This window comes from Labrus mixtus, chromosome 1 (genome assembly GCF_963584025.1).
Source record: "Labrus mixtus chromosome 1, fLabMix1.1, whole genome shotgun sequence".
Lineage (NCBI taxonomy): Eukaryota > Metazoa > Chordata > Actinopteri > Labriformes > Labridae > Labrus > Labrus mixtus.
In genome coordinates, this window is record NC_083612.1 from 33609961 (window position 1) to 33617341 (window position 7381).

A 7381-nucleotide genomic window follows, 5' to 3' on the forward strand; every position below is an offset into this window, starting at 1 on the left:
GGCCTTTCCACAGTTAGGCTTTTAAATGTTACTTTTGTATTCACAGGACAACATAAGGGGCTTAGGTCTACAACAATGATATTAAATGGGTTTTTGTGGAGTTTATGTAATGTTGATGTCTCTCTTCTTTTGACAGTTACTTAATGAAGGCGGGAACCTTCCCACTTTACACCTTGCTGCTTGACAAAAAGAAGAAGAGGGAGTAAATCCGGAAGTGACACTTCAAAATAAAACAACAAAAGATTATTTATGCAAGCTAGAGCTAGATACAACTGATTCAGAGAAGAGGTTTTTTTATTGGGTAGAAAAGTCACCTTTCGGACAAACTAATTTGTTTTTGTTTTTTTAGTCAAATGTGAAAGAAAATGTTGGCAGTGTGGGAGTCTAAAAGGTTTTCTCTGAGGATGATCAGCAACATGCAGATTCTAAGACGTGTTCCAGTTACATTTTAAGAGGAGGACTACTAAAAACAATTTAACAAATCGCACAGCTCAGTTAAAAACAGACACGAAGAATTATAAAGAAGTATAGGCCTAATAAAATAAAAATTTGAATCAGCAATCGGATCAATTGCTATTGTGAAAGCTGATGCAGGCCTTAAATCACCAGTCAGTCAACTCAGTTATAACTCAAATCTATGCATTACACTTTGGTTTAGCATAGCCTAATTGAAACAGAAAAACATTGTTTTTTCCAGGCTGTGAAGAAGTTTGGTTCTGCTGTAAAAATGGGCATTTTAATGTGGGTGTAGATGAGGCTTACTAGGCTTTTGGAGCCAGCATCAAGTGGATACTCTGCACTTCGTGCATTTTTCAACATCTGAGAGTGCTGCTTGTTTCTGAGATGGTGATTTATTGTGAAAGTCCTCACCGGAAACAAACTTCTCTATTATGGGTGATTGACAGCACAGCACGACTGACTCCTCTCACCTCGCTGGCGCTGACAGAGCTCCAGGCTTTATGTGACGGCGGCTTCAGACGACACCTCAGCCCGGCGTCTGCTTGTTATGACTTTCCATTTTTCAAATATCTCGAACCCTCTGAAGAGGTTTAAGCCTAACTAAAAAAAAACAAAACATTTTTTTTCTCCCCCGCTGCCTCGGTTTATTAAATTAACCGAGTTTTAGCGTCCGTTTCCCCCGCGCTGTTTTACTGTGCGAAAGTTTTTAACTGGATGATTTGAGCTTTCGAAGATCTTGAAAGGAGACCAGTAACCTCTTCTTTTGGCAGGAAAGCTACTCAAGGTAAGCCTAACACACCCTGATGGAAAATACCAACATGATATTACAATAGGCTATAAAAAGGTTTCCTCAAAAACAACCACAGAATCATTATCAGCATGTCTCGTGTTTGTTAGCAGCTCCATCCATATCTTTATGATCCTGTTAGTGATGTTTTCTCATAGTTTCAGCGTTAAATATATTTTTAATTGATTCCTTTTTCAAATAAATATTAGATTGTTTTATGACATATATGTCCTATTATAACATTTATGGCTTTGTAACTATTTATGACCCATATCTTCACGTTTTGTGTCAAACTGCAGCATGTTTATAAAGCATATAGGCCTATTTATTTCACATGTATTTTGACTTGCATTGTTGTGCATAATTGATGCATCCTCATTGACTTTTATAGATTTGTGTACCAAGTAGTCTAAGGTTATCAAAAAATGTCGATGCTTTCATACTTTTGGATACAACATGTTTTAAAACGATACACTCCCCTTTATTTTGACAATCAATAGTGCAAGAGCTTTAAATCTACAGGTATTCACTTGCCACCAATGCCAATGAGAGAAAGCACTGTTTAGACTTTAGATAAAAAATACTCAATATTGGGTGGAAGGACTTGTGTTTTGTTGCAAAACAGGTGATATTGTTGATTTTTTAATCTAATTTATAAATTTCAAATATTGTGACAGCCCTCTTGCCAAGCCTTGTGTGATATATTCTCCCCCTCACCTATTATTGGGATATAACGTTTGGTGTTAAAAGGCAGACATCAGAAGAAGCAGGCAGCTACTTCATGCATTGTCTTTGCTTTTCTCACAGATGTATCTTGTGGTTTCCTGACTGCGCTTATGTGCAAATCAAAAGACCTCACTCGATTACAAGAAACATAGTGTGAAATGGCCTCATGAACAAGACGCATTTAGACCATAGAGGCACTTGAGATTGTGAAGACAGACAAAGAGTATTTTGTTTTTTTTAAAAGGTTCATACCTTGAAATGCAAATGCCTGACTGTGTGAGTCATAAGGAAACGAATAGCCTATACATTTTTCATAATGAGAAAGAGAAAGCCCCTGATGACAGGCTCAGCCTCGTGACCTCGAAGTCTACCTACGACCACACTGGGGGTGATTTAAGCTCAATAATGTGCAGGCTTTTTGTCAGTGCATGTGTGCGTGTGTGTGTTGTTTTATTGATTTATTCAGAGCCCCAAAGGAAATATCTGCAGCATTCCACCTGCTCCTCCAATTTCCTCACAAAGAACGTCAACATACAGATAAAGGGAGACATCACTGTGGTGCTTTCACAAAGAATGAAAACGCTAAAGTAGCGCAGGGGAAAAATTCTTCTCATGCTACATTACATCCAGTCTTCCACTTCAACTTGAAACCTTTCAGCGCAGACGTCTTTGATGCTCGTTCTCTCTTTTCTTTTCGCTCTGTCTCTGCTTTTTTATTGTTGTGTTTGTGTTGCTTCCCATGAGAAGAGACAACTCCAAGTTATGTGTGTGTGAATGCTTTCGACAAGTGTGATCCTCGCTTTCATAAGATTTCTCACACTGTTAACCTTTCTTTTTTCACACAAACAAGTCCTGAGCTGCAACTGCATTGTGTAAATCAACACGTCAGACAGCAGCACTATAGCATGCAAGTTGCTTCTTGTTTTGGTGACCAAAGGAAACAAACTAGAATCTTATCTATTAGACGTGTTGGCAGCAGCGCAAAAACATTCTAGTAAGGTACAATCTTCCCATGGCAAAAAAAAACAACAGAAAAAAGTAACAATTCTTCTTCTCTAAATCCCCTGACCTGACTGTGATGCATTTACTGTACTGTACCTAACATCATGAGTTGATTACTTTCTCTTGAAGAGGATGCTTGAAAAAAAACCAAGTTAATCAAAATATGAACGTTGTAAATTTTGCGCCAGGATAATTAGTCATCATTTTTTTTACCCTCCATAGCCTGTCTGTCAATTTGGCTAAGTGTTTTGCAGGGAGCTGTTGGCTGTATGTTTGTGTCTGTATGTCCCTGAATCCCTTCTCTTAAACAGCCTCCAAACCAGCCAGCGATCTTTGACCCTTATTCAAGCTGGCTGTCACTTCAGCTCTAAGGCCCGACAACAAAGAGCCGCTTTTGTTCTTCGGATTACTCTTCCATGCACATTCTTTGCCCCGTCACTCCACTTGCTTGCAGAGGAGCAGGGTGAACGCTGCAGACTGAAACTGTTGCAAGGAAAAAAATCCAAAACCACAATCAAATGAAAAGATCTGTGAATGTGGTGGTGAGATAATGATGTCCTCTTATTTGGTTTTGTTGAAAGCCAAACCTAAAGTTTATTCCAAGAGAAACGGTAACACAAAAGGTAATGATTAAACTGAAATGGAATTTTTTTTTTTTTTTTTCAGTGAGCATTCAGCAAGTTAAAACAACTGCCTGAAAAGGAAAATAAAATGTGACATTCAGGTGCTTTAAAAGGAGGACAGGAAGGAAATGACACCTTTTACTCCAGTGAAAACAAGTTGCACATGTAAGGTGCAGTGAAGTCTAAAAGGCCTTTTAATAGAATTCACCGTTGAATCTGAAAGTTGTGTGACATGCAAAGAGCTCAGTGAAGCTACACCTGTGCACAGCGGTGTTAGCTAACAGCTAACATCAGCATGCTAAAATACTATGATGACGCATGCTTACTTGCTTTTGTATAGCAGCTATGATGTTTACCATGTTCACCATTGTGGGGCTGCTGGTGGCCTGGTGGTTGTGCACCATTTATGCAGGCTGTGGCCCCTGGTTACCGTGGTTGTGAGTTCTGGTCCGGCCTCAGCCTTTTGCTGTATGTCGTCCTCCATTCTCTTTTCTCCCTGCATTCCCTGTCTCTCTTCAGCTGTCCTGTCTTATAAGAGCAAAAGGGCCCCAAATATCACTTTTTAAAGAATGGGCACCATTGTAGATGTTAACACTTGCACCAAACACAAATCATAAATTATGTATTCATTCTCAGGCAGAGTATTAAAAAAGTTTCTGACAAATAATGTGAAGCCATACATACAAACATATTACAAGATAAATGAATAGAGGTATAGACATGTTTGCAAGTAGAACTGCAAATATCTGTCAAAATGAACCATAATGAAAATATATAGGTCAAAACATCTTCAGCCAGAGTGGTGGATGTCTTACCTTACATTTTTTATTTTTTCAGAATCAGAAATACTTCATTAATTCCAGGGAGAAATTCAGTCATTACAGTTGCTTTTGCACAAAATATAGCAGGTCAGCAAATATTAATATAAATAAAAGATAAGAAGTAAAGCAATAAGGACAACAAGAAAGAGGTTTGAAGAAATAAAGCTGTTTATAAAAAAGTGCAGATTATTAAAGAAATTAGCAATGTACCCAAAGCACAGAGAGTTGAAGAAAATAAAGCAAAATATAGAAAAGTAGTGGTCTCAGTATTGCACATTGTGTTATTGGACATAATCATGAATGAGTCAGATTGCACAGTTTACCTGAATAATAAATAATGGAGGAGTTTATAGATGTCTTTTTGTGCATTACCAAATAATGTCAGAGATTAAAATGTGAAGAGACCAAAGTAGTTAGTTATGCATTTATATTCTTGGCACCAAAAACTACAGTGAACTGTAGCCGCCCCGCGCCCCCCCCCCCCCCAAAACCTGCAGCATCTTTTCGCAGTGATGGAAGTCAAAGACAGGGCATCATGCCACATTCATGTTTTTACCAAATCTTTCAAAAGTCTTACACATTGTTTTGGCTCTGCGTGATGTCACACTCGACTTGTGAAGATGATTAACATAGGGGTGCTTGTCTGAGCGCGACATGGTGACTCAGACCCCTGTGAGATGCAGAGATGGGAAGGGCCTAAGGGAAATTTTACTGGAAAGCACGAAGCGACAGAGTGGGAGGTCAGCGGGTAACACACACATGAGTGGGCTGCTAGAGGTGTGAACTGTGTCTCTAAATCAAACTTGTGAATGTGTGTGTGTGTATGTGTTTGAGTGATAAGTGCAGCGGAGCCACAAGTTTCAGGTTTAGTGTGGGTTCAATGTGGAAAAATGAGAAAAGTCTAGACTGTGAGAGCAGCATTTCACTTTGAGTCTCGCACATTCATACACACACACACACATTCAAAAGAGCAGGGAAGTGAAAGAAAGGGGAAATTCTTGTGCTGAATTGATGCCTTGGCGCCGTGCAGGGACAATAGAGAGGGTGTGGGGGCAGAGAGAGCGTTAGTTTACATGTCATGACATTTCAGCAAAGTGAAAAGGTGGTAGGAAGAGAGTTAATAATGTCCTGTTGTCAAGCCCTTCACAAAGTATATTTTAGTTTTTGGTTAATGTACACACACAATGCAACTTTCCTTGTGCAGAATATGCGTAAGAGCACATTTGCACACATACACATTTGTGGAGAACTGAGCTCTCCTCTGTGTGTTGACAGCTGTCTGCGGGTGGGATGACACTGCCTTACTGTTTCCCCCTCAGTGCAACTAGAAGTCTTCTTTATCAGTGAAGCGCCTGTAGTAGAAGAGCCCGTAATGAAGGCAGAATAGTGGATTTGGTCGAGGCCAAACGTGAGTCACGCATTAATGTCGAGTGTGATTGTGAACGAACAAAGCATGAGTGTGACGCTGAATGACTAGAATCTGATTTCTGAGTCATTGTTTCACCCAAACACATGATGACAACGCTTCATGGCTTTATCAACATTTTGCCAAGCAGTAGAAACTTCAGACATCACTCTGATTACTCCATGAACACAGTCTAGTTTCAAATCTGAGGTTTCACAAAGGCTGAAAGTCTGAGAAGCAGACATTCAAATTAGTTTATTTGTGCGACTTTGAAGAGTACAGAGCAGAAATGTTGACCCCTGTCTTCACGCCTGAGCTGCAGTTAGAACCAAGCACAGGGCAGTTTCATATTCAAAGTTTGCAGAAAGCTGTTGCTTTATCTTTAATTTTAAGATATCAGATCATGCACGCTGGTCTGGTAGAAGGCTCTAGTCTTTATGAGATGATGGAATCTGCTCAGTAAATGTCTGATTCTTTTGTCACATGAAGACAAACAGAGCATTAAAACATCACAATCAAGTTGTGTGTGAATAAAAAGATCAAGTGACTTCTTTGAAGAAAAAAATGATACATCCCGTGACACATTGATTCATACATATACCACAGTGTTATTGTGATTGCAGAACTATAAACCCACATTGCACTGCTTCCCAGTTAAATAGCTGATGCAGCCACAGCATGTTTCTGCACGCCCCAACATAGCAGACCACAACCAACTTCTTGCCTGATTTTACAGCTCTGTCTGAACAGTTAAGGGCTTTACAATAATCTATAATCAATGCTTACATTTAAAAAAAAAAAAAAAAACCTGCATCAAATAATCACCTTTTCACTAATAATCGAGATAGGACTTGGTCACATGCTCTGTGTCTGATCTAAAAGAGGCGGGTGTGCATTCAGTTCCTTTTGTTAAAACCACAATGTAGGCACATTTTAACACCTTTTCCCCAAACAGTTTTATGCTGCTCTTGAATTATCAAAAAAGGGAAGTTCCAAAACCACAAAAGAAGCCAAGTCATGAAGAGGTTGCATTTTCACATGATCTTTGTTCTTGTGAACTGACGTGAGAGTAGCGTGAATCCCAATTATTGTAGCGTTTTGTCCCCCTATAGAGTAGATAATACTACTGGTAGATAATAATTATTGTAGCTCTTCAGTTTCAGGTCACATATTATGCAAAATACACTTTAACATGTTTTTCTTACACTCATATGTGTCCCTAGTCTTGTCTATAAACCCACCAATTAAGTCCATCCTCTATGTCTTCTGCCTGCTCCACTTTTCAGAAAATGTGTGCTCAAACAGGCCGTTTGGAGATTCTCCCTTTGTGACATCACAAAGAGCAGTAACCCCTCCCCCAGGTGGGTGACACTCCCAGCTGCTCGTTTATTTTTTTCCTGTCATCTGCGTCTGCCTTCTCACCGTAAACTGGGAATGGTGCAAGAAAGACCCAAGCCACCCAAGCCCTTCTAGAGAGGGGGCGTGGTCAGACACAGCTCATTTACATATTTAAAGGTACAGACACAGAAACAGCCTGTTCTGAGCAGGGCTGAAATAG

At 39.5% G+C, this 7381-nt stretch overlaps 1 protein-coding gene across 2 annotated transcripts in view; it reads left to right on the forward strand.

Annotated features, from left to right (window-relative positions):
• Positions 1-920: 920 nt before the first annotated feature.
• adgrg1 (adhesion G protein-coupled receptor G1) overlaps positions 921-7381 on the forward strand; it is a 21446-nt gene continuing 14985 nt past the window's right edge. For both annotated transcript variants that reach the window (XM_061042551.1, XM_061042559.1), the window contains exon 1: positions 921-1243. The gene's annotated coding sequence lies outside the window, so the exon portion shown is untranslated. The remainder of the gene's footprint in view (positions 1244-7381) is intronic.